This window comes from Pseudochaenichthys georgianus, chromosome 23 (genome assembly GCF_902827115.2).
Source record: "Pseudochaenichthys georgianus chromosome 23, fPseGeo1.2, whole genome shotgun sequence".
In the NCBI taxonomy this organism is placed as follows: Eukaryota; Metazoa; Chordata; class Actinopteri; order Perciformes; family Channichthyidae; genus Pseudochaenichthys; species Pseudochaenichthys georgianus.
In genome coordinates this window covers 16,043,833-16,058,752 of record NC_047525.1, presented here as the reverse complement: position 1 = coordinate 16,058,752, position 14,920 = coordinate 16,043,833, and the positions used below count along the sequence as shown (strand labels likewise).

The 14,920-nt window shown below is 43.5% G+C and overlaps 1 pseudogene; it reads right to left on the bottom strand.

The window, feature by feature from the left end:
- Positions 1 to 14,920, bottom strand: part of LOC117468410 (receptor-type tyrosine-protein phosphatase zeta-like) — a 39,292-nt pseudogene that overhangs the window by 11,918 nt on the left and 12,454 nt on the right.

The following is a 14,920-nucleotide window of genomic DNA, read 5'->3' as shown; positions in this document are numbered from 1 at the left end:
TCATTGAGCACCTTTAATGTACCTGTGCAATACGTTTACAAATGAGCACAGCTTTAGGCTGCGGCCCCACGAGGACGAATTCGGTCGTTTGCGTTACTGTTTAGTGTCATATAGACCGTTCAGCCACACGAGGACGACCGAATATGGCACTAAACGACTGAGGAAACGACAACGGGTCCCAAGGTGGATAGAAATGCATACGCCACTCTCTGGGGGGTCAAACAGCTCCGTGTGTGCGCCCTATACAGACATTTTCAGATCACTGATAGTGATTGCGCAATAGCCCCGCCTCTCCCCACCTCTTCTGCTCACCGCCGCTTACCCCGCGCCAGTGCTGAAGTGTTTCGCCACCAACAACAACAACAATGGCGGATCGCAGAGTTGCTATCGTGCTCCGGACGCTATTGACTATGCTACAGTTGTTTGTGCAACATCTACAGCAATAATGATGAGGCAATAGCCCCGCCTCTCCCCACCTCTGCTGCTCACCCCCACGTCAAAGTAAACTGCATCCTGAATTCAGATTATTTATCTTTCTCTCGCGAGTGAAGTCTAATCTGACAGGACGGAGACACGCAGCTCTGCTCACCTGAAGCTCCTCCCGCTGCAGCAAAACACACACTTCAAGTCAGATCATCACCCTTAGCTATTTTAATTACCTCTCAAACTCCCTAAACTAGTTATAAATATGTTTATGTTTACAGTCGGCCGGGTCACTGATTACTGGATCAGCTGCTGCATGAGACAGACACTGGCGCTGTCCGAAGAGAGGGAGGAAAAAGAGAGGCTCCGTGTATTTTATCATTATATTATATAGTCGTTATTCATTTGTTTTAAAGCTCAATAAATAACAAAGAAGACCTTTGACCGGCACTTTTATAATTTTGTCCGGAAGATTTCAACTTTAATACACGCTGACTGGCGAAAAACTCTGCCCGGTTCCCTCGGCCCCCACCGCGGAGAATAAACAGAAGGGCAACCATGACAACCATGCTTCTTCGCTGCTTTTGTGGAGGAAGTTACAGCGCCACGTAGAGGCTCCTGCATATGTACTGCAGCTTCTCCAGCGGTTGGAGCTAAACGGAGCAGTCTCGTGTGGGCAGACACTATCCGGATAATTATTGCATGTGGACGGAAGCCGTTTGCGATTGCGTTTGCGTTAATCCTATGCGTTTAGCCGTTTTCGTCCTCGTGGGGCCGCAGCCTTAACGAGACGTGATACATGCTCCCAGGTCAGACGTTACACTGAGGCTGCGGCCCCACGAGGACGAATTCGGTCGTTTGCGTTACTGTTTAGTGTCATATAGACCGTTCGGCCCCACGAGGACGACCGAATATGGCACTAAACGACTGAGGAAACGACAACGGGTCCCAAGGTGGATAGAAAGGCATACGCAGCTCTCTGGGGGGTCAAACGGCTCCATGTGTGCGCCCTATACGGACATTTTCAGATCACTGATAGTGATTGCGCAATAGCCCCGCCTCTCCCCACCTCTTCTGCTCACCTCCGCTTACCCCGCGCCAGTGCTGAAGTGTTTCGCCACCAACAACAACAACAATGGCGGATCGCAGAGTTGCTATCGTGCTCCGGACGCTATTGACCATGCTACAGTTGTTTGTGCAACATCTACAGCAATAATGATGAGGCAATAGCCCCGCCTCTCCCCACCTCTGCTGCTCACCCCCGCGTCAAAGTAAACTGCACCCTGAATTCAGATTATTTATCTTTCTCTCGCGAGTGAAGTCTAATCTGACAGGACGGAGACACGCAGCTCTGCTCCCCTGCAGCTCCTCCCGCTGCAGCAAAACACACACTTCAAGTCAGATCATCACCCTTAGCTATTTTAATTACCTCTCAAACTCCCTAAACTAGTTATAAATATGTTTATTTTTACTGTCGGCCGGGTCACTGATTACTGGATGAGCTGCTGCATGAGACAGACACTGACGCTGTCTGAAGAGAGGGAGGAAAAAGAGAGGCTCCGTGTATTTTATCATTATATTATATAGAGTCGTTATTCATTTGTTTTAAAGCTCAATAAATAACAAAGAAGACCTTTGACCGGCACTTTTATAATTGTGTCCGGAAGATTTCAACTTTAATACATGCTGACTGGCGAAAAACTCTGCCCGGTTCCCTCGGCCCCCACCGCGGAGAATAAACAGAAGGGCAACCATGACAACCATGCTTCTTCGCTGCTTTTGTGGAGGAAGTTACAGCGCCACGTACAGGCTTGGCATATGTACTGCAGCTTCTCCAGCGGTTGGAGCTAAACGGAGCGGTCTCGTGTGGGCAGACACTATCCAGATAATTATTGCATGTGGACGGAAGCCGTTTGCGATTGCGTTTGCGTTAATCCTATGCGTTTAGCCGTTTTCGTCCTCGTGTGGCCGCAGCCTGAGTGTGTGTGAATTGTTCTTTCGGAGGGGAAGAGCACACAGCGTGAATTATGCTTCCCCTAACCAGGCTGTGCGTCACATGAATAATGTAAAAGAATATGAACATCAAAATAGATAGATAGAAAAGCCAAAGCTGTGTTTTTCCTTCAGTGCAATACATTCATATACTGTAGCACAAATGCTCTGCTTAACATCTCGAGCTCCGCCTCAAACGGCTCTGCATTGTTTATTCATGAATGCATGTCTGAATCTACAACTGCTGATTACATTTAAGGCTATGCAGGGTCTCTGTGTGTGTGAGTGAATGTATTCATGGTGGTACTGCATGTTACACTATCGCATTTACATGTACTCACAGTGTGTGTGTGTGTGTGTGTGTGTGTGTGTGTGTGTGTGTGTGTGTGTGTGTGTGTGTGTGTGTGTGTGTGTGTGTGTGTGTGTGTGTGTGCGTGCGTGCGTGCGTGCGTGCGTGCGTGCGTGCGTGCGTGCGTGCGTGCGTGCGTGCGTGCGGTCCACAATATACAGTAAAGACAAACAATGGATCCAATGAGCTCAGAGCAGATGGTTTAACTGCAACTGGTCACACATGACTTAACAGGTAATAGCTTTAAATTCCTTCTGTGTGTGTGTGTGCGTGTGTGTGTGTGTGTGTGTGTGTGTGTGTGTGTGTGTGTGTGTGTGTACACATTTGGATGCTTAAAAAAAATGAAAATAACATTTCAAATCTCTGAGTTCTACTTGCAGTTTAACAGTATTCCCATGACACTGCCTGCCTTTGATGTCAAATTCACATTGGAGACCTTTAAAGCAGTCTGCAATTCTGAAGTAAAATGATGTCATTATAAAAACCTTTTCTGTCCTTGATTTTGTTCCCGTCCTCTCTCGGAATTCCTTCTTTCTTTTTTTTAAACAGACACAAACAGAATGAAATCCTCTTTAATCTTACATGTACACAGCAGTGCACAAACACAATGTTATTTAGTCTCTGCATTTAACATCATAGTATCAGGAGCAGTGGGCAGCAAAAGGCAAACATTCACTTAAAGTGGACCTATTCTGCTGTTTGGGGTTTGCCCTTTCCTGTAGTGTAATATAGGTTTAAGTGCATGTAAAGGGTCTGCAAAGGCTAAAATCCTGAAGTTCACAAAACACCCCCCCCCCTGAAGAGACAGTGCAAAAGGTGGGGAAGAGACTAAAGGAGGAGGACTGTAAATTACGTAACAAAGTTGCCTTAATTAAAAAGAATAACACAATTAATGTCATAGTCCAATTAGATAAATAAATACTTTATTTCATGTTATTTTATAATCGTTAAATATGGCATGATTTAATACAGTTTGTTTTATGTGTTTCTTGTGCCTAGGAACAAATGTTTGTTCATGTGCTGGTACTGCGTGTTTTGTTGTTACACCGTACAACTCAATGTGGGTTGACGTCTTTGTTTGAAGCTCTGCTGAAGTCTGTGACAACGTTTTAATGTGACAAGAAGTCTGTGACAAGTTATACAGAAAAGGAACTAGATTAATCTCCTTTCACGACAAGCGGCCAACGAGGTATTTGTTTTATGTTTTCATTTTCTTATTTTCATTCATATGTGTAGCACAATATGCTAGTATGTTTGGCTATGTATACGTGTCATTTCGGTGTTGTAGTTCTCACTGCGTAACGGAAGAGGGGAGGCTACAGGATGAAAACTCCAAGAAATAAACGCCCGTTTTAAAGAACCGACCTGTGTCTGTGTCGTGAAGAGAGCTACAAGGACAAAGAAGACATGTGTGTTCAATGCTATAGAGAAGACACACACAGACTGACATAGAGGATTCAGACTGAGGCTGACAAGATCTCAGCTTCTAAATGAATCTATTATGAATGGCACACACACACACACACACACACACACACACACACACACACACACACACACACACACACACACACACACACACACACACACACACACACACACACACACACACACACACACACAGATCGACTATGTAAATGATGGAGTGCCAGACACCTCAACATCGAGCGTATATCTGACAGCAGCCCTGTCAGATTATTGAGGAAAGAAGAGTCCCGTATGCTCTTGATCAGATCTCTGACACTCCGTCTAGACGTGAGAACATGAAAAGGTCTCTGCAGTCAGAGGCTCAGCACAAGTTAAATATTTAACAACGCTCGCTCCCTCAACTGATTTACTGGGAATCTCAACGTACTGTACACAGGGAAGGTTAACTAGATCATAAAACAGCACAGAAAGCACCCTAGTCTTCGCAATCCCCTATGCTGAAGTTGCAAAAACACCACGATTTTATGATCCAATTCTATCAGTTTCCCAGTTACACAGGGACGCTGGAAGTCAGTCAGAGTTGGGGGTGCGTGCAGCGTCTCGCAGCGGAGTAACTGTGGTGCGGAGGGAGGGGGAGGGGCTGCGAGTGGAGCATCGCAGTTTTTCAGGTTGATATGTGAAGCTCATTAGCTCGCCAACATGTATCTAGCAAATGTTTAGCAAAATATTAGAAGTGAGGCTACTAGACTAACGTTAGGTCTACTGTAATAGCCTCACTTTTAATAGTTTGCAAAACATTAGCTAGCACTAGTGTTTTGCAGTTGCTAGCAGCTTATTGGGATGTTATGCTAGATAGACAGGCATTGTTTTGATATAATAAATTAAGCGTTATTGTTAGTTAAGCATGTCAGCCTGCAGCCCCACTTCTTGTCTCTCTCTAACTCATTGCAGATGGCTGCACTAAAGAAAAGGGCACAGAGAGGAAACCAGTTGTAAGATGTTTAAAAGTTCATTAAACATAATATATGCTTAAATGCATTTCAAAGAAGTTGTGTTGTGTTGGAGTTTGTGTTATTCTACATTTTGACACCAAGATTTTCTGATTTTACTGCAAATGTATATCGGTTCCAAATATCGGTTATCGGTCTCCTTGATTACTAATAATCGGTATCGGTCTTGAAAAAGCCATATCGGTCGATCCCTAATATAAATGTATGATTTTTGGATTAACACAGATAGGCTACTCCAAGTGGAAAAATGAGAGACTGAACTCATTAACTCTGCAATACTGGTGGAGAACAGGAACAGCGAAAGAAAAGCAGTGGTGAAGGGAAACTCCATTACATCAGTAAGAATACTCATACCACACTGTAAAAATACTCTGCTACAAATAAAAAGTATATATTAAAGATGTTACCATGAGGACAATTTGCTTAGTATGGTCAGCAAAATGTGTGTAAAATATTGAACAAAAAAGTACGCAAAAAAATCTAAAATACATAAAAATAAATATAGAAATTATTAAAAAATAAATTAGACAACTACCTAAATATTTTTTAAATGCCATTGAATTATCTCTATCTAAGTTCAATTGTTTCCATACAATTGTAGTAGAGTACAAGTACCTGATCATTGTACTTATAGGTAAAATGCTTGGGTAAATGTTCTTACTTACATTACACCCGTAGAAAAGCAAAGAACACACACACACACACACACACACACACACACACACACACACACACACACACACACACACACACACACACACACACACACACACACACACACACACACACACACACACACACACACACACACACACACACACACACACACACACACACACGCACCTCTGCTTCACTACCTCATGTCCCCCACCAGGCTCTAGCAGCAGAGCAACAACTGGAGCAGAAGAGAAGCCAGCCTCAAGTATTTGGTGACTAACGGAGCTGTATAGAACATAGTGCATGCATGGTGTTGAACACATGCGTGTGCCGAGTGAAAGAGACAACACGAGATGAATGAGAGGCTCTCAGAAATCTGGAGTCAAGGCTTCAGAGCTTACTTTATGTGAACCAGTCTTTACAGCAGGGGACACTACAGCTCTCCTGTTATTATTGTGATAATTAAAACCACAAATACAGGATGACATTGAGTTGCAGAGGCTAAGGCAAAGTTGAAGTCAATGATGGACACACCTGCATTTATTGTTGGTCTGGGAACAACATTATTAGTTTTCCTGCAGAATTTAAAATGTTGGTGACAGTTACAATTAATGTTTAATACCAGCCACGTTTACAAAGTAGGAAGAATGTCAACAGGTCACACCGTCACACTGATTTGAAATTCCAGTGCTGTATGTATGTGTGTGGTTGTGTGTGTGTGTGTGTGTGTGTGTGTGTGTGTGTGTGTGTGTGTGTGTGTGTGTGTGTGGTTGTGGTTGTGTGTGTGTGTGTGTGTGTGTGTGTGTGTGTGTGTGTGTGTGTGTGTGTGTGTGTGTGTGTGTGTGTGTGTGTGTGTGTGTGTGTGTGTGTGTGTGTGTGTGTGTGTGTGTGTGTGTGTGTGTGTGTGTGTGTGTGTGTGTGTGTGTGTGTGTGTGTGTGTGTGTGTGTGTGGCCTAGCATTACTATACTTGTGGGGACCTAAATCTGTTTACACAGTCACGTGTGGGGACTCGCCTCCCTTATGGGGACAAATTGGAGGTCCCCATGAGGGGAATCATTAATGTTAGGGTGAAGACTTGGTTAGGGTTAAAGGGAAATGGAAACACTTTTCAAACTGCTTTCCATGCGACAATATTACCATTAGGAAATGTATTTATCTAGTCTATTTCCAATGTAAACGATCGAGATACGCGAATTTACTTTTTGAAATACGTGCCTAATGACCATGGGCGCTTCCATTGCTCCGGGACTTTTCCAGTGACGTCACTGACTGGCTTCCTGGGCCAAAGCTCAATAACAAACAACATGGCGTGCAATGCACCAGTAGTTTACATTACAAGAAAACGGTCGTCGTCAGGAGTTTATTGTATTGCCCCAGGCTGCACAAATGGATTTTATACAAAGAAGGAAGAAGTACATTTCCATAGGCTGCCACTAAAGGATGAGAAGCTGCTCAAAGTCCAGTCTGGATGCCTGGTTCAATACAAAACATTGGATTTGAAGCCAGGATCTGTTCCCACAATATTCGATTTCTCAACGTATGCAGTCGGGAACACCGACCGTCCCAGCACGTCGGCCGCGCAAGACAATGACAGTGTCAACAAACGTGAAGTTCGAGCCACCAAACGAGTTGCTTCAGCTGCCGAGAGAGAGGTAAATATTGCAGCACTACCAGATTACTAGCTCACACATGTATTTACTGACACAGTGTGACCTTATTAATTAACGCAATCGCGTCCAAACTAAATGGTAGCTATTATTATGACGCACAATAGAGAATTGGGGGTGTTCTATAGCTCAACTAATTAAACTGGCATACACACGCTCATCTGTCGAAAACAGCCCCAAAAAGGCTAGTATTGCTATCAATGGATGGTATTGCAGGACCCAGAGCGCACGGAGCACAGAGCGGACAGCAGATAACGGAATTGCAGTTGTATTGCTTATAGATTATCAGAACATTTCAAAGGGGACACAGCCCCATTGGATATTAACCTATGGATTAACTACATCATCGTTTTTATCGTTGTAATGCCATTGAAGACCAGACAATGAGGAAGGTAAGCCGTTAGCCTGGCGTATGTTAGTACCTAGCGCCACTTGTTTTGATGTACGTTTTTGTGGATACGTCTTTCAGTGTTGAGGTGGGCACCGTTAGATTCTGTGTCTCCTTGCGATCATAAACGATGTGTTGGATGTGCGGCTAGGATAAGTAATAAGGGAGCTAGGAGTGATTTTCGGTGCAGTAATAGGTTAGCATTTTCGCTCGGGGCTAATTCAGAGGCTCACTGTTAGCATTGTGTTTTTTTTAATTGTTTTATTCCGGATCGTATGCCACTCTATTCGACCGAATCGGTTCATAAGCATAGGCCATGGGATGCCTGGTAACTGTAGATGCTTCCACATCAATGTCATCTCCCGACGAATAGTCAAATTCATCGTTCAAAACGTCGATCTCATTGCAAAATTCCTCCATCGCTGCCATATCTGCTACGTTGTGTTGACTTTCGGTGGAGCGAAAACACAGCCAGTGACGTCACCATTTGGGACTCCCCTAATGGCGGCGGCCTGGTCCCGGAATTCCCCACCCGGCCGGCGGATAATTAATTTTCTTTTGGCGAGTAATATCATATACAATAAATATTACGATCAATATCCATTGTAAAATGAATAAACTACCGGAATATTATAACTGTAATTGGTGTTTCCTTTCCCCTTTAAGGTTAGGTTTAGGGTTAGGCATGTGTTGGTTATGGTTAAGGTTAGGATAAGTCTCCAGGAAATGCATGTAAGTCAATGTAATGTCCCCTGAAGTGATGTATACATGGTGTGTGTGTGTGTGTGTGTGTGTGTGTGTGTGTGTGTGTGTGTGTGTGTGTGTGTGTGTGTGTGTGTGTGTGTGTGTGTGTGTGTGTGTGTGTGTGTGTGTGTGTGTGTGTGTGTGTGTGTGTGTGTGTGTGTGTGTGTGTGTGTGTGTGTGTGTGTGTGTGTGTGTGTGTGTGTGTGTGTGTGTGTGTGTGTGTGTGTGTGTGTGTGTGTGTGTGTGTGTGTGTGTGTGTGTGTGTGTGTGTGTGTGTGTGTGTGTGTGTGAGTGTGTGTGTATTCCCCAGACAAAGCACCAGGGGAGTATTGAAGCCTGCATCGCCCCTGGATAAAACGTATTCGGATGGAGAAGAGAGAATAGACAGAAATTCAGAGAGGAGAATTGACAAAGAGGAGAGGAGAGTGTGCTGTTGCCAGGATTTGCCTACATTTATGTAGTGATTGTAGTTGGGATTTTTTTGACAGTATCCTTTGAAATATGCATTGCATCACATTGCATTTGCCAAGAAGGGGAAACTCACACACACATAATGTCTAACAGATGGGCCCTGGGGGGGTCTGCCAGGCAGAAGGATCCCTGGGACCCCTTGGAGACAAAGCGGAGGAGGAGGAGGAGGAGGAGGAGGAGGAGGAGGAGGAGGAGGAGGAGGAGGAGGAGGAGGAGGAGGAGGAGGAGGAGGAGGAGGAGGAGGAACTTGGGTACCTGCAGGTTTAATGTTAATACTATTTATTTTTTTAACGGTTTGCAGCTACCAAGATTTTAATAAAAAATAAAGAAATAAAGAAAACAGGCTAGCAGTGGCCTTATCTCTAAATGTATTAAATGAAAAAATATATTAAGAGAGAAAAGTGCGATTAAGATCAAGATGAATTCCTCCCCGAGGGGAAATTACATTTGTGTCTTGTGTTGTTTCTAGTTTACACACACATGCATAGACAGACCTACACGTGCACTATTGAAGAGGCAGAGCGAAAGGGCTGCCAGTATTCCGGCGCTGTTTTAGGTGAAATCACTGAATAATGTTAAAGGGCTCACCGAGGGTTTCCACCAACCTGTGCAGTTCCCCTCAGCTCGACAGAGAGCTTCAGTGTTTTTCAGTGAATGTTTTGGTTATCACTTGAGGAGGTGGGTCGATTGTTTCATTCAGAGAAGGTGTAGTTTAATACCTCTATAGCCACTATCACCAATGTCTATGCGCAATGGCACAGTTGCTGCTCAGCGCCGCCCAATAGGATTTTGATTGGTTCACACAAGTTGACTTTATCTCCTATATCATGCAAGTTGGCGATGTTACTGAACTAATACTAAAACACAGAACTGATTATTGTGGACCAAACAGTCCCCATTAAGCGAGAAACAACGTTTTAGTTACTCTGAAATATATAGCTTTTGATATAAATGAAGACCAAACAAAGATGATTTGTTTCTCGTACGCTTTGAAAAGGTGTATTGTGATTTAGATGAAGCTTTCCTCGTTCGCTTCTCTCTTCCTGTGCTCACATTTCTTCCTCTCAATCTCTCCCTCTCATGTGCCCCTCTCTCTTCTTTTTCACTTCGCCCCCCGCCCCCTCCACTTCTGACCCAAGTGAAAAGCTGTGCACAGTGCCTCACAATGAAGTGTGTTTCTTTCACATGTTAATGCTTTTACTCACGACCCAGCGCACAGCACAAGGCAAGAAACAAAGCTGTCCAGAAAAACAAGATGGTGTGCGCACACACACACACCCACCCAAAAAAAACGATTACACTGTCGAACAGGGTGTATGTGCCCTGGAATTGATTGTAAAGATTTGACAGGAAAAGAAAACAATCTCCAAGATAAAAAAACATGTGCATCAATTCATATTCATGCTGCTCTGACAAATATCAGCATAACATAAACCAAAAAGCAGGGCTGTTCTCTTTCAATGTCAGGATCTATTTAACCTTGTTTTGTATTCAACACATTATCGTTTCTCTGAGATACAGATAAAGTATTTATTTTTGCTATTGGTAAAATATGTATGATGACTATTCTTCTGGCATTAAAGCTTTATCGTCTCAGTGCACATTAAGCTGACATCCATATACATGTAGCCAGGGCCGGCCCTGACCAATTTGCCGCCCTAGGCAAGATTTTAGCTGGCGCCCCCCCCTGTAGGGCTACAGCTACCCATGCTAAGCAATGTCCCTCAAATCATAAACACTGACAAATCAGTTACTAGTACAAGTAGTTGGATCATAAATCAAATGTGCAGTCATTTTATTGAATGTTCAAGCTATTTGGTCAATTAATGGTTTGAAAAATGTCTTATTAGAATGTGTTTTTGCTGTTTTGCCTGCCTCAGACAGTGTTATTAGCTTCATAACGCTATAATTATCACCAGCACTCCCACTGGGGTGCAGGTTAATACGTTCAGAAGCATGCATTTAGCCCACTGATGACCTTGTGTCTGATCATTCCTCCATTATAAGCTTATCTGTCCCTCGGGGGCCCTTTACGGACTGTCTGCGTCCACTCTTTGTTTCTGGTGGAGCACAGCTTAGCACAGCGGGGGCTTCATGCTGACTTAGCCGGTGCCATCCCACCATATGGAGGGAGGCAGATCAAGGCTGTCTCTCAGGACATGTTCACAGACAATTCCTTCAATTCATGTGATGTTCACACTGACATTCTGTTTTAGGATGTGTCTGTGTGACTTCTAAAGGTAAGCAGAGGGCCACTCCATCTATGGGGTTTCCAACCTAAACCTGGTGACGGTGATGCGTTTTGATATTACAATTTTATTTCACCAATTTGTTTGTTTTTGAAGATTGTTTTTGGGATGTATTGATTGACACGACTGCCCCTTTATTAGCATTTTGTTATCTATTATTCATGTAGAGTAACTGCTATGGAGGGCAATAAATACATCTTACACCTTTGATCTGATTGGCTGATTCAAACGGTTGGTCACTAAGTACCCTTAAGATGACTTAAATACCATGATGCTAACACCCCCTATACCAGTTCTAACTTATAGTATAATTTGAATTATTAGTATTGAGCTTTTTTATTTAAAATGTATTCTTTTACACACTACAAGAGCATGATACCACCTTTCACAAATACTTATCTACACAGTCTTTCTGCATATCTTTCTGTAATATATTTCACCATTGCAAAAGAAAATGTGCTCACCTGAGTACGACCAGTCGATATGTTCAGGGAGTTTCCTCGGGCCTCGGACCAGCGGCTCTGCTGTCACCACTACAGGACGAAGAAGGATAAGGTTATTAGTCGTTTTGGAAAACACACAGAAATGATGGTTAGGTGAAACCACAAATGGCTGCTGTGAATTGGCTTTATGACGAGTGACAGGCTTTAACTGTCATTGCATCACTACCCAGCCTGTCTGCGTGAAGAGTTACAGAGTTCACCCTACGCGTATTCTTTGGTTTCACGTACAAATCTGTATAATATGGAGCAACATTTTATTATTTCGCATTTAAAGTATAAACAGCAACATTTGCAGACTGCTGCACAAACGGTGACTTTATTCCCTCCACAGCCACAGCACAGAGCACAGAAGATGTTCAGAGGAAATGATTTGTGTGCAGCACCGGCTTCTGAGAGGCAGCCGAAACAGAACACTTGGTCTCGCTATTAGACACACACACACACACACACACTTATATACAGTACTTCACGGTAGTCATTATCGCTCAGGGACAGTCGAGGACACAATGATGTCTGAAGTCACAGTTCAGTGTGTGTATTGTCCTGATTCTCGACTATAGCTGCACATTCACTCACAGCTTATTCCTCTTCTATTGCTCCATGACATAATGTATTAACTGCAACACACACACACACACACACACACATCTTCCTAAGCCTCTACTCCCGACAGTAATAAGTCTGCACACACACACACACACACACACACACACACACACACACACACACACACACACACACATCTTCCTAAGCCTCTACTCCCCGACAGTAATAAGTCTGTTCAGTTTGTTATGGTCCAAGTATGAACTGATAAGAGAATATATCGTATCCGTGGAAAAACATACACATAGGTTACTTAAGTCAACTTCCATTATGAAGTGGTTGTACATTAACACACTGACGCTGCCAAGATTTAATTCCCATTATTGCGACACATGCTTTGCAGCGGGAAACGAAGGCTGTGCATGTGACGGGTATTAACGCTGATAATGTAAAGCACTTAAATCACAACCAGATGGCATATTTCATGTGATCCTCAGCGGGGTGAAAAGGGTACAGACACAGGGAACTACATTTATAATCTGACCTTCTATAGAGAAGAGGAGGAAGGCTTCCATGTAAATACAGATATATACAATATGAAAGCTCAGCACAACATAAACATGACTTTTTCCTCATACATATTTATCTTTCATCAACACCTATCATCCTAGAAGATGAACACCCTGTCACATTTAGGTCATGACCACCATCCCACCACATTAGATCAATCCAAGAGTCAAAGAAGAACTCAGTATAATCCCTTCGTTCACCTACAGCTCCCAGATAAACCATTTCATACAGTTTGATCAGAATTAGGGCTGAACGATTAATCTATTTTGAATCGAAATCGCGATTTGAAATGATGCGATTATCAAATCACAAAGCCTGCGATTTTTTTTTTACATTTTTTTTTTTCACCTGCCAAGTATTTTTGAAAGTGCCTGCCCTTTCCAAATGGCTTCCAATAGAGCTTTCCTAGATGGTCTGGTGAAACAAAGCATCTGAGTCAGGTTAGTAATGCTCCATCACTTGTCCATTTCTATGACAGGGTGAATCTTAAACTGAAGCTTGACTTTAAAGCAACCCAACGGAAGTTTCATGTAAGTTTAGTTCTTTCACTCGTAGCTCGGGCTGCGGGGGTGCTAGAGACGGGAGTACGTTGATACGACCCTCCTAGCCGGAGATATGGCCGCATTTTACAATAAACTTCCGTTGGGTCGCTTAAAAACAAATATCGCAAATCGAATCGCAATATTTGTCAGAAAAATCGCACTTACATTATTTCCCAAAGTCGTGCAGCCCTGATCAAAATGTGTGCTGCTGGACTCATGAAATGCAGCGCATCCACTCTGAAAACAAAACCCTTCTGTAAAATCTTCTGCATCAATGAATATTCAACTCACCCTGGCACAGATGCAGCCACGGGGGATTTAATGTTGAGCTTCACACTTGTTTAACTCACTTTAGTTCCCATTTTTCCAAAAGAGATACTAAAATGAATACAGTCTGTTCTTTTCTCTGCACATAGCATGCATATAGGTAGCATATTGGATCATATTATTCATTATAAAATCTTTATCCTGCATGCTAGGTCTAGTGTTTTCCTTGTTGCACATGATTTAGTACATACTAGTGAGCATATTACTCCAAATTAAGTGTTTACAAACTACATTAAGCATTTTAATATAATGTACATGTATGCACATAAAGCACCTGTGACCAGGAGCATACATCAAATGAGTGTTTACACATGTTAATAACTGTATAAGCATTCATAGTAAATACGTTATAACTTCATTTTCAGTCAAAAGCAGAGCAGAGAGACAGATAAAGACAGACAGGAGCAGAGAGACAGGAGCAGAGACAGGAGCAGAGAGACAGGAGCAGAGACAGGAGCAGAGAGACAGGACCAGAGACAGGAGCAGAGAGACAGGAGCAGAGAGACAGGAGCAGAGACAGGAGCAGAGAGACAGGAGCAGAGAGACAGATAAAGACAGACAGGAGTAGAGAGACAGGAGCAGAGACAAGAGCAGAGAGACAGGAGCAGAGAGACAGATAAAGAGAGACAGGAGCAGAGACAGGAGCAGAGAGACAGGAGCAGAGAGACAGGAGCAGAGACAGGAGCAGAGAGACATATAAAGACAGACAGGAGCGCAGAGACAGGAGCAGAGAGACATATAAAGACAGACAGGAGCATAGAGACAGGAGCAGAGACAGGAGCAGAGACAGGAGCAGAGAGACAGATAAAGACAGACAGGAGCAGAGAGACAGGAGCAGAGACAGGAGCAGAGACAGGAGCAGAGAGACAGGAGCAGAGACAGGAGCAGAAAGACAGGAGCAGAGACAGATGAAGGCAGACAGGAGCAGAGAGACCGATAAAGACAGACAGGAGCAGAGAGACAGGAGCAGAGACACTGGGGCTCAGCTCTAGGAGCACAGGCCATGCAGCTCACAGCTGAATCACTGTATTATTCCAGCCAGCTGCACTGGATCTG